The sequence below is a fragment of the Ceratotherium simum genome, chromosome 35 (genome assembly GCF_057802395.1).
Source record: "Ceratotherium simum simum isolate JZ-2026a chromosome 35, ASM5780239v1, whole genome shotgun sequence".
In the NCBI taxonomy this organism is placed as follows: Eukaryota; Metazoa; Chordata; class Mammalia; order Perissodactyla; family Rhinocerotidae; genus Ceratotherium; species Ceratotherium simum.
Genome location: NC_141934.1, coordinates 30,468,021 through 30,485,994, shown reverse-complemented (window position 1 = coordinate 30,485,994; position 17,974 = coordinate 30,468,021). Strand labels below are relative to the sequence as shown.

The following is a 17,974-nucleotide window of genomic DNA, read 5'->3' as shown; positions in this document are numbered from 1 at the left end:
CCCAGCCTGGAGCTCGCTCTGCATCGGTGATGTCCATGTCCTGCACCAGACACCAGACACCAAGGTCCTTCCAACTTTGGCCAGGACACCTACATTGCCTTCTCCCTTGTTCACTGGGACATAATCAGCAACAAAAAGATGCAACTCTGGGCCAGCCCCAGTGGCCTAGTGGTCAAGTTTGGTGTGCTCCACTTTGACAACTCAGGTTCAGTTCCTGGGTGCAGACCTACACCACTCGTCTGTCAGTGGCCATGCTGTGGTGGTGACTCACACACAAGAAGAGGAAGATTGGCCGTGGATGTTAGCTCAGGGTGAATCTTCCTCAGCAAAAAAAAAAAAAAGAGGCAACTCTGAGATCTCTAAAAGTGCTGTTGGCAATGACAGCGGAAATGCTCCAGACCCAGGAGGCCCCAATTCCAGAGCCCAGGAAATGTCCGTGGATCCTGGGGAGCAATTTGGGAGCCAGCGGGACTGTGCCTGATGACAGATAACTCTGTGGGTTTTACTGCTTTCACATATGTGGGTCACTGCCAGTAACCCATGCTGGGGCTATGAAACACTTTATAGATTGACTGAGTGGAGAAAGGGGAAGAAGCCTGGATCCAGCAGCCCTAGATGCGGAAGGGGGTGGGCCCTTGTTAGTCACCGCCTGTGTCTAACTGTTTACCAAAACAAGTTCCCTAGACAGGTGGGGCCACCAGTGTGTTCCTACAGAAACTTCCTTGGAGACATCCCAAGATCTGAACCCCAAACTTCTCTGTCTGCAGATAGACAGGCCAAGAGGTATTCTGATTCATCGAGTGCCCTGGGTGGGCGACTGGAAATACAGTCCTAGAGCCACATTTGCACACTGTATTGTTTGACACTCCAGCTCCTGCAAGATGCAGTTAGCAGGTCTTCTGTGAAAGGATGTTTCTGGTTTCAGATAAGTTTAGAGAAAGCTGCTTTCTCTATCCCCCTTTAAAGAATTTTGGTCAATATAAGCAACTTAAGACTTCTGAGAAATCCTGCAGGTAAAAAAATATATATATTTAACCATGTTAAACTTGGCATTTCTCAAACTCTTTGAGGGAGGAGAAGAAGAGAATACCTATAGAGACATAGTTTTGGAAGTGCTGTTATAGAGGAAGTGACATCTTCCAGAAACTGAGACTAAAACCAAATACAGGAAACGCTAATATTATACTGAACATGTAATCTTTCTTTGTGTCTCATAAGACAATTGAAAAGTCTTGTTGTCACCATTACAATGATCTCTGCCTAGAGAGGTAGAGACTATGATTTACAAGAGTTTATGGGCATCAGCAGACCATCCACTGTTCTTGGAAGCAGAGGTGCACCTCTGCGGCACTCACTAAATTGAACCAATGGAAGTGTCAGCACATGAAGGATTACACAGTGCTTGTGTCCCAGAGCTGGCTTGGCTCCAAGGACATCTTCACCCCAGTGTCACTGGGAAGACCTCTCCCTCGTCTGGCCCTTAGCCTATGTCCTCCACGTGAGTCCTCCACACTGAGGCCCCAGCCCCTCCTCACCCCCGTTCATCTCCATACTACCTGAGCCATCTCACATCCCACCAGTGGGATGTGTTCCGCACTTTGATACCACTGTCACATTTCGTGGGGGAGCCCTCTTTCTCCAAGGAGATGGTGGGCTCTTCGAGGATGGAGATTACTTTAAGGAAACTTTTACTGTCTCGTCACCCACAGCTCTGAGAACAGCAGGGTACTACTGAGAACAGTGGTTTTCCAGAAGTATTTGCTGAAGGTTTCAGGGTAGAAAGAGTCCTCAAGTCTACCCCCTGACTCTATTACTGATTCACCATAAAAGATTTACTTAATCTACATCACTGTTTATATATCTCTTATAAAGATAATAAAACTTTACCTCCTCCATTCACAGATTTGCAGTGAGGTTCCAGTGGGCTAATGTTAGAGTTCACTGCGCAGTGTAGAAGCTTCCCCAGTATGAGGGCTGCAACCTGTCAACTGTACTCACTGAAATCTTTTGACCTCTGTTTTCTTCATACCCACTCTACCTGGAGCTTCTGATAAGTGAGATTTCAGCCCTAGCCTCAGACCCACACCTACCCAATCCTGTGCCATATGACCTGCAATCCTATCAACAGCCAACTCTACCATCAACCAACCCTGTCATCAACCTACCTTACCATCAACCAACCCCGTCATCAACCTACCTTACCATCAACCAACCCCGTCATCAACCTACCTTACCATCAACCAACCCCACCACCAACCAACTCTACCATCAACAAACCCTGTCATCAATCTACCTTCATATCAACCCACCCCTCATCAACTAACCTTACTATCAAACAACCCTACCATCAACCAATCTTACCATCAACCAACCTACCATCAATCAACTACCATCAACCAACCCTGCTATCAACCAACTTTACCATTAACCAACCCTATTATCAACCAAACCCACCATCAACCAACCCCATCATCAACCTACCTTACTCTCAACCAAACTTACTCTCAACCAACCTTACCCTCAACCAGTCTTACCACCAACCAACCTTCCCATCAACCAACATTACTGTCAACCAACCCCACCATCAAACAACTTTGCCATCAACCAATTCTACCATCAACAAACCCCATATCAAACAACCCCACATCAACCAACCTTACCATCAACCAAACCTACCATCAATCAACACTACCATCAACCAGCCTTACTATCAACCAACTCTACCATCAACCAACTACCATCAACCAACCCCACAATCAGCCAACTCTACCATTAACCAACCCTACTATCAACCAAACCCACCATCAACCAACTCTTTATCACTTTTACCAAACCCACCCAAAGCTAGCCTCATGCCAGGCACAATGGGGAACACTAAAATGAATGTGATATGGCCCCTCCCTTGAACAGAGCTAACAGCCTGGCCAGGCAGCCTTGAAATGATTATGCAGGACATAAGGCCAACTATATTGGAGGGTCATATTTTACAGGGCACTTGAATTATAAAGCGAGCCCATTAGGTGAAAATGGTAGGTGATCAAAAGGACCATGAAAGCCCCTGAGGTCCTCCATAAACTGGAGCATCCATGGTTTGTGCATGTAACCTCGTTCATGATTCTCCTGCACAGTAGTCTGAATAACACTGAGGCAGACCACAGGAGGGACCAAGAGGAACCTGCATGCAGAAGTCATGGTCTTCAGACCTTTCCAGCTTAATATAGCTGTCAAATCCTACAGCAGAGTGGGGTGGGAGGTGACAGTTTGAGAGACCCTGCTTACCTGGCGGGTTTAGTCCCTTCTCTTTTTATATAAGGGCTTTATAACTTTAACACACGTCCAGCCATTGGTTTGTCAGTGTGAATACTAAGCGAACATGTATCCTGTGTTAGCTGCAGCTCCACTGTGACCTACTGACAGCCTGGTCTTAAGAAAGTGGAAAGGAGGGAGGGATGAGCACAGCAAGGAGGGAGTGGGCTTCACACAGCTCAACACATGGGCAGGAAGCTGACAGAGAGGACAGGAGAGGGCCTCCAGACCTGAAGCGACGTGAGCTCTCAACAGTGAGCTCCATGAAGTCAAAAGTGATTGGTCTCGCTTGTGGCTGAATCCTCAGTGTCTGACAGAGGATCCCACAAACTAAGTGCTCAATGAATGAACCAAGGATCAGAACACAATGCCAGTCAGGGTAGTGGAGCATTCACAGAAGAGTGGATGGTGGAGACAGGAAGAAGGTTACTGCCTTTATTGGGCACCTGCTGCATGCAGGCATTGAATCCTCGGAGCAGCCCTGAGCGGGCATCATGGTTCTCATTTACAGATGAGGAAACCACATCAGGCATGGGAGCATTCACACGGCCATGAAGCTGAGAGTGGTTCTGGGTCCTTCCCTCTCCCCTCAGAGCCCACCCATCAGTGAGTCCTGTTGGTTCCTCTGCCAACACATATCCATTTATCCCTCTCTTCCTCCCCAGTTTCCAGAGCCTCTACCTTAATCTCCTTCACCCCCTGGACCTCCTCCCTGCTCCCACTGCGTCCCGGGCCATCTTCAGTCACGTCTCCACTCAGCAGGCATCGCTCCCAGACTGCGCCTCCACGGGGCCCTCGCACCCAGAAGGAAGTCCACGTTCCTCCAAGGCCCCGCGTGACACAGCCCTGCCTGCATCTCTGCCTCACCTCAGTCATTGTCAGGAGGGCCCAGACAAGAAAGCAAAACCCTCCCCGTCATCCAGGAGAGGGGACCTAACGTGGGAAGCTGGGTACAGAGTGTGGCAGACCCCGGGAGAGCGGAGAGAAGACGGCGAGGCACCCCAGAGCATAGCCACAGCAAGAGGCTCTGCCCTTGCAGGGCGACGGGACAACAGGAGGAGGTGATAAGCGCGGAGCCTGGGCAGGGGCCACCGGCAGAGCTGGAGTCAATCGCGACAGGCCTGTTCGGGTGAGCTGGGGTCAGGGAGGGAGGGGCGGCACGGTGGCAGGGACTACAGACGGGCCACAGCCCACGCCAGCGAGCATCTCAGCAGAGAGAGCAGAGCCGGATCACTCCAGTGCCCGCCTCTCACTGGCTGAGCTTGGCAGGAAGCCAGTTGTCAAGGGAACCTGAGGCAGCGCAGAGTGAAGGACCAGTGGGGACACATCCAAGAGCAAACTGGAACATGCAGCCCGCTCCCTGAGTCACCCCCTGGCTGTTCACTCAGCCCCTCGCTGAGTGAGGGACCTGACTCAGCGCTGGACCCTGGCAAGTTCCATCTCCTCTGCCACTACCGCCCACCTGGGCTCTTTGCAAAGCTAGCTCCTTCCCGCCTTCTGGTGTCCCAGCTGCTGGGCTTCAGGCTCTGGGGGAGCCTGCCCTCACTCGGGGCAGCTCTCTGACTCTGGCTGAGCCAGCGCCTTGCTTCAGCCCCGGGACAGCAGGAGCATGTGGCTCCCTGGGCAGCCTGGGTTGCAGGGCAGCCCCTGGTGTTAACCAGCTCTAGCTTTCGCCAGCAACAGCAGCCAGCCTCCCCTGGGCCGAGTCCGGGCTGCAGGTGCATTTCACGTTCCAATGAGGGAAACACATCAACAGCCTGAAGACAGGCGGAAATGAGCTTCTTGGCTGCTCGACGGCCGCTGTCGGGGAGCCAGGACTGGCGCCCACGAGCCCTGCAGGGGTGCATTGGGCGGGATTTCTTCCCTTCGGATGCACAAAGACTTGACTCCCACGGCTTTGTCGGCGACTTGCCTTCCTCAGGCTACAGTTACCTCACTAAAGGGGTCAGCTGGGGCCTCGTTACCCAGGCCCGGCCCCCAGGGACGCCTCGCCGTCTCCCCTCAGCCACACAACTTGTGTAGCAGTCTGGAGCCAGCCGTGAAAACAGAAACCACTCTAGCCTTTCAAAGAGTGGAAAATTTAATTCAAGGTAGTGTTTATTTACAAAGGGGAGAGGAGGGCCCAGATGCCACATGGATGATGAAGCCAGCGACCCTGGCGTTAATCAAAACATGAAGCTACCTCCCCTGGCAGGAGGACTGGAGCCCAGGGCCCATGGTCAGCTGGGGAAGGCTGGGGCCGCGGGCTGGAGGAGCCGCCCAGAGAGAGCCGGAGCCAGTGGAAAGCTGCCTGTGGCACGTCTTGAAAGATGAGGGTGCACTCGGCCTCGCCTCCCTTCCCCTTCCCTCTCCTCCCAGAGCCCCGACTGACAGGGACCTGGGAAACCAGCCAGCAGTGGTCAGCCCCACGATGCAGAGCCAAGCAGAGGAGGGAGATGGATCTGAGGGCAGAGGCCCAGGATCCGGACACGAGTTGGGTCCTGGGGATGGGGTCCCTCCTGTGCCCAGCCCTGGGCAGCCACGCCGCCGGAGGCAGGGAGCTGATGACCCTGCCCCTGAGGCTGACAGCTCAGCCAAGAGGCTGCAGACCCCCAAGACGCTAACGGGAAGCTGTGTGGTCTCCAGGTTTATACAGGGGGTGGGGGGCACAGGGGCTGACTAGACGCCATGACTGCCAAGTGCATATGTTCTCTGTGGGGAGAGGCATCGGTCGAGGGGAAGACGTGAACCCAATCTGCAAGCCATCTCCACTCACTGGCACGGAGGTGGGGCTGGAGCAGACCCCCAACAAACGGGAGCCGTAAGCATCTGTGAACATTTAAAACTGCGTCCTGCCTGACTTCCCCCACCCCCCACTGCAGGAATTTATCCTCAGACATACTCGCGAGCGAAGGTAAGGTTGCCTGCACAGATATTTACTGTCAGCAGTGGCCCAAGACTGTCATCACCTAACGTCCTTCCACAGAGGCTTAGAGAAGTCGTGGGGAGACCGTGCAGCAGTCAGAACGAAGAGGCAGATCCGTACAGACTGAGATGGAGCAAGCTCTGAGACCTAGTGATAGGCGTTTAAAAAGTGCACGACAGTCTTTACCCTGCGCTGCCTTTGTTTCAGGAACGGAGGGCTGCACAGGCAGAGACTGTCTCTGAAGTGACAGAACGAGCCACTGCCTCCACGGGGACTGGGAGACGGGAGACGGGCGGGAGCCTGCTCTTCACCTCTGCCCTCTGTGGTGCTGCATTTCCCCACGTGCCTGTATCGTCTTTACAGAAAACATAACTCAGACAATCCACACGCTTCCTGTCACGTGGCTCCCCGATGCCTCGGCATCATGTCAGTCCTGGGAGGAGCTCTCAGGCCCCTCACTCCTGACATGGGGGGTTGGCAGCTTCTCAGAGACAGTCTGGCTTTTCCCCCCTCTGGCTTCCACCACAACGCAGAGACCCATGATGCTCATGACAAAAAATGTGGAATTGCCCAGATAACTGGATCATAATGCACTTCAACCCGTAAACTCAGCCTCCCAGCCCAGAGCTGACTGCCGACACAAGCCCTTCGCCTTCCTGTCCTGCAGAGGCGGGGGCTGTGCATCAGTCTGCCTGTGGACCCTCCGGGGTGGAGACACCTCCTGCTTCACCCTGGCTCATCGCCCCACGTCCCCACTCCCGGCCACTCCCCTCACCCCAGACCGTGGAATGAGATCTCCATTCTGAGAGCAACCCCAAGACAGGACCCCAGAGGAGCCCAAAGGCAGCACAGAGCAGCTCAAACCCACACACACCTCCGAAACAGATGCTTCTTCCAGAAGATTCTAGAACAAATGAAGTAATGGCTGCTTCTCTTCTAAAAGTAGCAGCCCGGGTCTGGTTGGAGGAGGGGGGATAACTAAATTTGGCAGGAAGGGATCCTGACCCCCACAGTGAGGAAACGTCTCTCACTGTCTCCAGGGTGGGGCGCCGGACTGATGAAAGTCTGAGCTCCCAACAGCACCTGCCACTGCCTCCTGCTCCCTAATGTCCGATCCCACCTCCTGGGCCTGTTTCCACACATCCCTGGTGGGCCCGGAGGCCCCCCTGCGAGCCTGGGGTTCTGAGGGGAGAGGGGGGAGGCAGGCACAGCCCTGCCCCCAGAGCTCAACCGACATGCCTGCCCCAGAGAGGCGGCATGGCCTTGGGCACAGAGGAGGGGCCCAGGGCACCCTGGAGGGAGATGGGCGGGAGAGAGGTGGGTGGGGCAGGGGAGGGCGGGGGGAGGGGAGATGGGAGGGGGGCACTGTCTCCCCACCTCCCTGGGGCAGGGCTGGGAGCGCCCAGCTCTCACTATCATTTCAGGCTCCTAGGCCCCGGGAAGGAAGGTGGGTAAGAAGGGAAAGCGCGGGGTCCACAGCCTGGAAGGGCTTGGCTAGTGACTCAGCAGAGCGTGGAAGAGTGAGCATGGAAGGCAGAGCCCAGAGGACGGCAGGGACCCAGCAGGACCTGGTCCAAGACCCTTTTCCTCAACAACTGCCAGGCCCCAGGAAGTCAGAAGGGACATGGGGGTTTCTGGGTCTGTGAGAGGAGGGCATTTAGGACAGGCCCCTCCCTGGGCAAATAACAACCAGTGAGCATTACATCCTCAGACAAGAAAAGGGCAGAACAAACCAGCTTTTCTGCAGGTGGAGTTCGCTTCTGCCCAGGACCAGAGCCTCCATAGGACCCCCACCCAAGGGAGATGGGTCTGGGTCTCCCCGCCTCTGTACCCAGCGGCCACAGGACTTTGCCGTCCTTCAACAGAATGAACGGAAAGGGGGACACCTGGCCATGAACTGACTCAGACTCAGGCCCCAGACAGAGGGGCCAGGCCCGCTCCACCCCAGCCCACTCTCTACTTCTCTCTCGTGTGTCTCCTCAGCCACCCAGACCCTCCAGGGGCCTCATGCTAGTGCTGACATCACTGTGACCTCAGTCAGGCTGGGTGCTGGGAGCTCAGTACTTGGGGCTGGGTGCTCAGAGCTGGATGCTCAGGGCTGGGTGCTTGGAGCTCAGTACTCCAGGCTGGGTGCTCGGGGCTGGATGCTTGGAGCTCAGTACTCAGGGCTGGGTGCTCAGGGCCAGGAGGCATCTGACTCCCACCACAGCTCCACGAGGAGAGGGTCCCCACCCAGATCCCAGACAGGAAGCTGAGGCTCACAGCAGGCACTTGCCCAGGGCCATGCAGTGTGTCAGGACAGGGACCTGAGCATCTGGCTGACCACACCCAGGGACAGAGCCACACACAGTAGGTGCTCATCAGAAGTTGCCTGAGTCAGTGACACGCATACGAGGAGACCCCGGAGGAAGGAACCTGTTTCCTGATGGTGCACCTACCCTCTGCCGGCACCGTCTAAATGTGGGCCCGGCCTGTTTGTGACACACCCACCGGGACCACAAATACGCTCAGAGAGCAGGCGTTTCCCCAGCTCCCAGTGCTGCCTTGTAATCAGGCTCCCACGCCCGCCCCGCGCCCCTCCCTGGCAGCCAGAGCTGCCGAGTGGGTTCAGGCAGCCGCACCTGGCCAGGGAGCTGCTGAGCGTGGGTCCTACAACCATCGGCCCAGCGTGGATGTGGCCCTGACGGATGGGGGGTGCTGAGAAGGCAGCCCCCAGTGCAGCTCCAGCCTCGGAAGACGTGTGGGCCCCGGCGGTGCCCTCCTCTCCCACCCGTGGCTGGATTTAGAAATGCCAAGAAAAGCCTGGAGTTTGCTTCGGGACATGATTCCTCTGAGTCAGAGACCACAAAGGCCAGTGCCTCCAGAGAGCCCTCTTCTATAAATTCACGAGGCCAGCTGCACTTGCATACACAACAAACAAGGGGTACTCTTCCAAAAAGCAACATCTTTTCCATTTTTGTAAACAAAAGTCCCTCTTAGTAGATATGTCATTTCCCTGCCCTAGAAAAGAACAAGAAGCATTTTCCCGTCTTCCTAAAGGCAGTACAGCAATGCAACACAAGGAGTGGCAGCTGGCCCAGTGTGAGGACAGTAGGAAGTGCTGGGGACTGTGGTGAGCTGGAGCCCACCCTGCCTGCAGGGGGCAGTGGCTGCTCGGTCAGGAGTGGAAGCTGTGTGTGGCCAGATCTTCTTTCAAGAAAACCAGAAATCCAAAATTTTAGGTAGTATATATGAGTTTTGAAATACTGTCAACTTGTTTTTTTTTTTTATTTTTATTTAAACCTCTGTGGGCTAAATGAAACATGTCCACCAGCCAAAGTCAGCCTCCAGACCAGTTTGTGACTGTCTAATTGAACTGCTCGTCCCCTGTGACTGACAGGCCCCCCACCCCAGGCTCCCTGCCTGGTCTGCACCTGATGGGAAGGTGAGGGGTCCCTGGGGACCCGATTTCCAGGCTCACCTGTCCTGGCACAGAGCTCCCGCTGCCCGCTCCCCAGGACAGACGCCCGTGCCCAGGCTGCTCCCGAGGAGCTCACTGGAGGAGCCGACGACGGGCGAGGGGGCCTGGATGGGGCGATGCACACATGGAGGGTCAGCCACCTGGAGGAAGTATGAGCCGCACTGCCCGGGCCTCTGGTGCTCCTGCCAGCTGAGAGACCATGCCCCCTTACTCTGGGTGTCGCCCTCCCCACGGAGGGCAGCCCTTGTGGGACCGCCCGTCACTGGCAGAGCTTTCCACGTTAGACAGCCAGACTGTCCCTCTGCAATGTGAACCTAGGGGGAGGGTCCCAGAAGCGGATGGGACTGAACCATCCCTGAAGCTTCATAGTGTTGGCCCCTCACCCCAGAGCCTTCCTGCCCTCACCCCCTCACCCCCTCCACATCCTGTCTGTCCCATTTCCCTTCCTATAAATTCCGCTGTAAGTCAGCCACCGTGGTTACTGTCTCTTCAACAGCAAACCCGGGGGGGTCACGCCTGCCCCTTCCTGGGATCCTGGCGGGGCCAGCCCACCACTGCAGCCGCCACTGCAGGATCCTCGCTCCCCGGCACCCCTGCCGGTCGGTCCTGAGAGAGAGCAAAAATTCGAGCGCCCGCCTTCCTGTCCTGGAGCCCCTGACAATCCGGTGCCTGACCAGTCCCGTCAGCGAGAGGCAGGTTTGCTGGCTAAATCGGCTGCTCCTGGCATCCTGGCATTTTCCCTAAGCTCCTCTCCCCTGTGGAACTCACTCATTCACACACTCATTCACACCACAAACACTTATGCAGCACCTGCTGTATGCCAGGCTCTAAGCCACTGGGCGTCAGGAAGGAGCCGCGAAAGAGATGCGCTCTGGAAACCACCACACCTGGGAGCAGACCTTAGAAACCGCCTCTTCAAGCCACTGATTTTATTATCCAATCATTTTATGTAACTCCACACAAATGCATAAATGGGAGCATATCAGGCAGGCCGGAGTTTCAGTCCAGTCTCTCCCGACCTGGCTCGCATCCCACCTCCTGCCCCTACCAGACCCACATGGCGCCCCCCAACCCTGCTAACAGCCTGGAATACGCCTTCTACACCTTTCATATCATCATATCACCATATCCTGAGACATAATTTCACATATATGAACATATGCACAGGGATCTGACATCATTTCATAAAAATGGGATATTTATACACTCTATCCTGCATCCTGCTCTTTTCACATAACGAGACCTTGGAAATCCCTCCAAATCAGCTGGCATAATTATAATTCATTCTTTAGTAATCACTCATTATTTCTTGATTAATCATTCCCCCGTTAACCTGGAGGTGCCTACGCTTCCTTGGCGTGGATGTATCAGAATTTATGCACTCATCCGTGTTATGTTCATTGATGTTTCTGTTATTCTGTTATTTCTGCTACAAATATTATTTTATTTTATAGCAGAAATAATGGTGTATTCTGATCTGTGTCCCAGCAACTCTCTCCTCCCCGCTCTTTTCCTTAATATCCTTAGCTACTCTCAGAACTTACTGTTCCAAATTAACTTGAAGATAATTTTATCTAATAGAAAAATATTAATTTCTTGGGAGTCTGACTGGATTTGGACTCACTAATTTTGAAGACAAAGAACGTGGGTCTGGGGGGGTGCCGGCTGCCACAACCCGAGATGGACCCAGATCTACTGGCGTCAATGCCCGGCTCGTTCCGCTGTCTGAAACGCACTTACAGTGGGAGGTTAGAAGCCCCGAGATGGAGCTGGGTTTTTGTGGTTCACGTTTAAAAGGTACCTACTCTCATCCACTGTTGGAGGACGGATAAGTTGGCACAGCATCCCCAGAGAGCAGTGTGGCAATATCCTTCAACATTTAAATGCCTGTGCCCTTTGCCCACAGATTCACCTGCCAGGAATTGCTCCCAGAGAAGCGTGTACAAGACCGTGCACTGAACTGTTGGAAATAGCTGAAGCCTGGAGCCACCTTAGTGCCTGACAGCAGGTAAGTGGACACAGACCCTCAGAGCAGAGGCTCCTAATCTCACGGTGACAGCAGGCGTGACAAGAAGGAGGCAGAGGCATGGGCACACGTGGGAACAAACCTCGAGACTATCAGAGCCAAGGAGAAGGCACGGAGCCCTGTTCACAGTGTGACAGCTCGTCTGCAGGGGCACGCACTCACGTTTGGAAGTGAGAACATTTCTGGGAGGCGATGTAAAAGACAGGGAACAGGAATGTTTTCACAGGAGTGCAATTAGGAGGCCAGGAGATGGTGGGAGAAAGTTATCTTCCACTCAATACTCTTTCTACTGCTTGATTTTCTTAAACATATGTATGCATTAGCTATTATATTAACTAAAAATGTTTCCAATGGAAGGAGAATGTCAGGACAGATTAACTAAAGATGGTCAAAGCCAGCCAGCTGCACTCAGGGTGACCAGATGGTCTGGATCAAGGGGGCCTCTGGGAACCAGCCGCTGGGGGGCCCTATGTACCAGGGTCTCCTGGACGGTGACTCTTTGATCAGCCTTCGATGGGAGGGGGTCCAGGCCTGTTTCCCTCTCGCCTTCACAGGAGCACAAGGCTGGTGCAGTCTCATCCACTTAGGGGAGGCCCACTCTCCAATGCCCTACTCCTGGGGTCTTCTGCTCGGACGAGCCTTCACTGATGATGAGCAGAGCAGTGGACAGGCTGGAGCCCCATGTCGCACTCTCATGGGGAAGAGACGAGCTAAGTGAGGCTGGAAACAGCCAGGTGGGCCCGGCTCCAGGAGCCTGGACCATCCCTGGAGTCCAGCCCACTGTCTAAGGCACCACGCAGGGGAACTGCTGTCTGACGGATTCTCTGGGATGACGGATTGCCGTGCCCTGGACATCTGAAGGGCCCCAATCACTTGAGGAGAAGGGGTGCCCAAGAACAAGCCACCGAGGAGGAAGCTGGGTGGTTGAGGAGCCGAGAGAAAGGGGGCACATGAACGCGAGCTCTGAGGAGGGAAGCTGGAGGCAGAGCCGAGAAGAGCGGGTTCAGGGAAGTGGCTCGGCCACGCCGTTTTCATCAATCCTCTCAAGGAGCCAGGACTGGGTTTCTACTTGTAATAACTGCCTCAATTCTCATGCTGATGAGAATGTTCATTTTTAGCATGGATAATTTTAAACCATTTTCAAATAGACCTTTCCTGGCAACGAGTAGATATGATTTGCTTCCACGAAGACACCCACAGGCTGTCTAAATCTGGTGTCACCTACATTGAGTGGTGACAGATTTGTCATCTTAAATGCTCTGTGACTCTGGCTTTTTTTAGCTTGCTGGACGGTGCTGCCTCCCTTCCTCCCTCTGCGCCAGCTCTCACTACACAACTCCTGCCTCAGTCCGCACCCTCTGCCCACGCCCCGCCCAGCAGACCCTCCCAGGTCGCAGAGGGAGACGGACCCGATTAGTCCTCAGTGTGAAAAGGATCCAGAGGAGGGAGCTCTGCTCACAGGCTGTCCAGGGCTCGGGCACCCGCCTGAGCTCTGGGATCTGGAGAGCAGAGTTCAAGGCCAGGCTCTGCTCCCCGGGTGACCGTGGGGAAGTCCCCGAACCCTCACCTGTGGTGAAGAGAAGGACAGCCCCTCACTCACGTGGCGAGGACAGAAAGAGAGAACAGACTCCCGTGTGAGCACCTGAACTGCGGCCTGTGCCATCCTCGCTGTCACTGGCAGGCGGTCTGCGCTGTGACGGCCAGCATCTCAGCCGCCCTCAAAGACTCCAGCGCCTGCCCTCCAGGGCTGCCTCGAGGGAGGAGTGCCCTGGGCCACGCATGCCGGCAGAAGGCCTGCCCTGCCGGCTCTCGGTCTGCGGCTCATTGTGAACCAATTTTTGTTTCTGGTGTCTCCGGATGCCTCTCCCAAAGGGCGTCCCGCAGGTTTCCCACTGGACCTCACCCCTAGGAGGATGACCTGTCTGGGGACTCCCTCCAGTCCCCCGACCAAAGGCAGGGTTTCCACATGTTTCTGACACACACTTGGAGCCAGACGATCCCTAACTCACCCCTCAAATCTACAACAGTCAGCCCAGCCATCTTCACAGGATGGGAACAGAAATTTGATCTGACTTGTATAAATGGTGCCTACATCTCGGGTCTATTCAGAGAGTGGTCTGGGGCCAGCAGTGTCTGGGCATCTTCTGAGCCTGGTTCGACATTGAGGACCCCGGCCCACCCAGACCTGCTGAATCGGAGCCTGCATTTTCACGAGACCCAGCTGGTCCTGAGCACATGGAGGGAGGGCAGCTGGTCTGGGGGCATCAGCCTGGGCCAGCCCACAGATATACCTCACACGTGGCCTAGAAATGATAACCAATGACACATCCCAAACTCAGGAGATTTCACAGCAAACCAGATCTCCAGCTTTTCTCATCAGAAGACGGGCAGCACCGGGTCTGCACCTGCAGTGGCTGTCCCGTGGGCAGGAAGGGGATCCTCATTCACCACCACCCCAGCTCCGTGACGGCCCCCATTTCCATCACTTCTGTTACCTCTCTGCCCCGACATCTGAGTCTGAGCTTCTGAGCCCTGGCACCTTTCCTGGGAGCCACACAAGCCTCCTTGCCGCCCCCTGCTCAGGCCTTCACCTGCTCCTTCCTCTGCCTGGAGTCTCTTCCGTCCACAGGGCTCCACCCCCACCTCCCTGAGCTCTCTAACCCATGGCCACCTGCTCAGGGGGTCCTTGCAGGCCATCTGCTTTAAAACAGCACCACCATCACCAAGGTCACGTTCCCTCGCCTCACCCTACGATACTCTCCTCGTCACCCTTGCTGACACGTGACAGAGCATGCTTCCAGGGCTGAGTGTCCACATCCCCCTCAAGATCCTGAGCACTGTGACTTTTCCACTGCTACCCTCCCAAGGCCCAGAGTAATGCGTAAAAGCCCGGGGTCTTTACCTAGAATTCTGTAACTCATTGTTGAATGACTGAATGACCACAGGCAAGCCCATCCCTGTCTCTGGACCTCGTCTTCTCCACTCATAAATGAAGGGACTTGGCCACGGAATCACTCAGACCCTCCCAGCCCTATTGGCATATTATGGTCTGCATGGTGGCAGCTCAGTGTCTTTTCCTCTGGGACGGCTAGGTGAGTCACTAGAGTCTCCACTGACACCAGAGGGATGCTTGAATGAACCATGTGGGCCAAGGCCCTGGCAGGAGAGTGGGGAAGGAGACATGCCGCAGAGAAGAGAGATGAGGCACGAGATTCATGGAGGCCAAGCTGCTCACCTCGTGGGGTCTGACGAAGGTGGGAAATACTTGTGATATCATGACCTGTAGAATAGGATAAGAAAGGATGATGGAGCAGAAAATGGAATGGATGGGATAGAATGGAAAGGATGGGATGGGATAGGATGGAATGGGATAGGACAGAATGGATGGGATGGGATAGGATGGAATGGGATAGGACAGAATGGATGGGATGGGATAGGATGGAATGGATGGGATAGGATGGAATGGATGGGATGGGATGCAATGGATGGGATGGGACAGGATGGGATGGGATAGGACAGAATGGATGGGATGGGATAGGATGGAATGGATGGGATAGGATGGAATGGATGGGATGGGATGCAATGCATGGGATGGGATAGGATGGGATGGAATGGATGGGATGGGATGGATGGGATGGGATGCAATGGATGGGATGGGATGGAATGGATGGGATGGGATGGATGGGATGGGATGGGATAGGATGCAATGGATGGGATGGGATGGGATGGGACGGGATGGGATGGAATGGATGGGATGGGATAGGATGGAATGTATGAGATGGGATGGGATGGAATGGATGAGATAGGATGGGATGGAATGGATGGGATGGGATGGGATGGGATGGAATGGGTGGGATGGGATAGGATGGAATGGATGGGATGGGATGGATGGGATGGGAAGGGATGGGATGGGATGGGACGGGATGGAATGGATGGGATGGGATGGATGGGATGAGATGGGATAGGATGGAATGGATGGGATGGGATGGGATGGGATGGGATAGGATGGGATGGGATGGATGGGATGGGATGGATGGGATGGGATGCAATGGATGGGATGGGATGGAATGGATGGGATGGGATGGATGGGATGGGATGGGATAGGATGGAATGGGTGGGATGGGATGGGATGGGATGGGATGGAATGGATGGGATGGGATAGGATGGAATGGGTGGGATGGGATAGGATGGAATGCGTGGGATGGGATAGGATGGAATGGATGGGATAGGATGGAATGGGTGGGACGGGATAGGATGGAATGGGTGGGATGGGATAGGATGGAATGGATGGGATGGGATAGGATGGGATGGGATGGAATGGATGGATGGAGGAATGGATGGGCTGGATTTCAGGGGGCATCTCATGCAGTCAAGGTATCTGATGCACAGGCTCACATACAGACTTCCTCTTTCCACTTCAGTGCACTCTGGTATATTGCACTCTATTCTATTTCATTTTCCCTTAAATTGCTAGCAACAGCCCTCCCTAGCTGCTAATGGTTCACAGTCCCGTTTGCACAGCCCTGATTTAGGAGCAGTGGAGAAGGATAAAAGAGCTGAGGGAAAATGAGAAAAGGGAATTGACAGAGTGCGTGAGAGGAATAGAGACTAGAAGGGAAGGCATGGGGATGCCAGCCACCTGATGGGCAGCTGCTCCCTGGACATCAGCCCACTGGGATTGTCTAGGGGTCATGCCTGCCTGAACAAAGATTTACCTCTAAGGGTGCTGGGCGAACAGGTGGGTGCGCACCCCTCAAGCCCTGTGATAGAACCGCCCTTCCAAAACTCTCAAAGCACATGGCTGGAAGGACACCTGGCCTGTCAGTGCCTCAGCTTCATGTCATGCTGGTCAGGGCTCCCAGGCATAACGTAACCTTCCATGGTGACTCCGAGGGACGGGGTTGCTGAGGAGTCTGCATACCCCGCTCTCTCACTTGAAGCTTCATCACAAGCAGGGCAAAGCGGGCCATTTGTCCAGGCTCCCACATCAACAATGTCGGGTGTGCCTGCACGCGGGGAGTGCGCAGGGGTCGGGGGTGTGGTGCCGCCCCCACGTCCACTAGGGGCAGCCAGGAACTCCCCTCTGGCGTCTCCACAAGTAATTCACGGTCTCGATGTGACATCCGTGATGCATTTCGCAAACAGAAGGAGCCTCCGCATGCTCACCGCCCTCCATCCGTAACACCAAGCCCGTTCCTGACTCCTGCCCTCTGCACTTGCTGTTTCTCAGCCTGGAATAGTCTTCTCCCAGGCCCTGAAGAGATGCTTCTTCTGGCCATTCAAACGTCCCTTCCGCGGAGACACCTCTCCTGACCACGTTCTCCTTCCCCGCCCGCCGCCTCCTCCATCGCTCTCTTCAGTCTTCTTCCTACGCTGATTGCTGTTTGAAAGTACCTATTTATTTGCTAATTTATTTACTTTCTGTCTTCCCACTAGACTATAAACTCCTCAAAAGCAGAAACTCACTGTTTTTCTTGTTTATAGCTGAACCCCTGGGGCCTGGCCCATGTATGGTCTGATAAGTATCTCTTGAATGATGATGGATGAGGAATCGGTCCTTAGGTGGCAACCAGTTGCAATCTTGGTGTTGCTATAGGAGTCACACAAACCAAACTTATCCAATCATGTACTCATCAAATATTTGCTGACGCCCAATATATGCAGTCCCTGGACCACAGAATCCAAGAGAATGGAGTCTGTTCATAAACAGACAGACCCCATGGAGTGGATGTGCCAAGGGAGGGTGGGCCACTCCGTAACAGGAAATGGGTTTGCCAGAGCCCCTGCCAGGGCAGGTCATGACGGCAAAGGTCACTTTCAGCAGGTGCAGGCATCTCCCGCCCCAGTTCATTTCCCATGTGCGCCCCCTCCCTCCACTCAGGCACACAGGACGGGGAGCTCAGAGCACCTGCCCTGATGAGTGGGGGGCACAGCTCTGCTGAGGGGGAAGTCTCTGCTCAGCTCCAGCCTCACTGTTCCCAGTAAAAACTCCGGCCCAGCATCACCAAACCCCTTGAATCTTCAAGGGGAGCCAGAAAATCAGAGTTGCAAATAAAATTTTTAATTTCCAAAAACCGTTAGGGATGAAACAAACTTGTCTATAGGTGCCTGGCTTTACAGGGACCTTGGGAGATCCCCAGGATGGGGCCCTATCTCCTCCTTGTTCTCTTGCCCCCACCGTGGAGATTCAGTGCCCTTTGGGGGCCTAGAAGCCCATGAAGTCATTCACACACAGGTGTTGGGGACTGAGAATAGGTCAGAGGGATCCTACCCAGGG

At 54.6% G+C, this 17,974-nt stretch overlaps 1 protein-coding gene across 5 annotated transcripts in view; it reads right to left on the bottom strand.

Moving 5' to 3' along the window:
* Positions 1-17,974, bottom strand: part of ADGRD1 (adhesion G protein-coupled receptor D1) — a 161,018-nt gene that overhangs the window by 32,809 nt on the left and 110,235 nt on the right. The gene's annotated exons all lie outside the window — the stretch shown is intronic.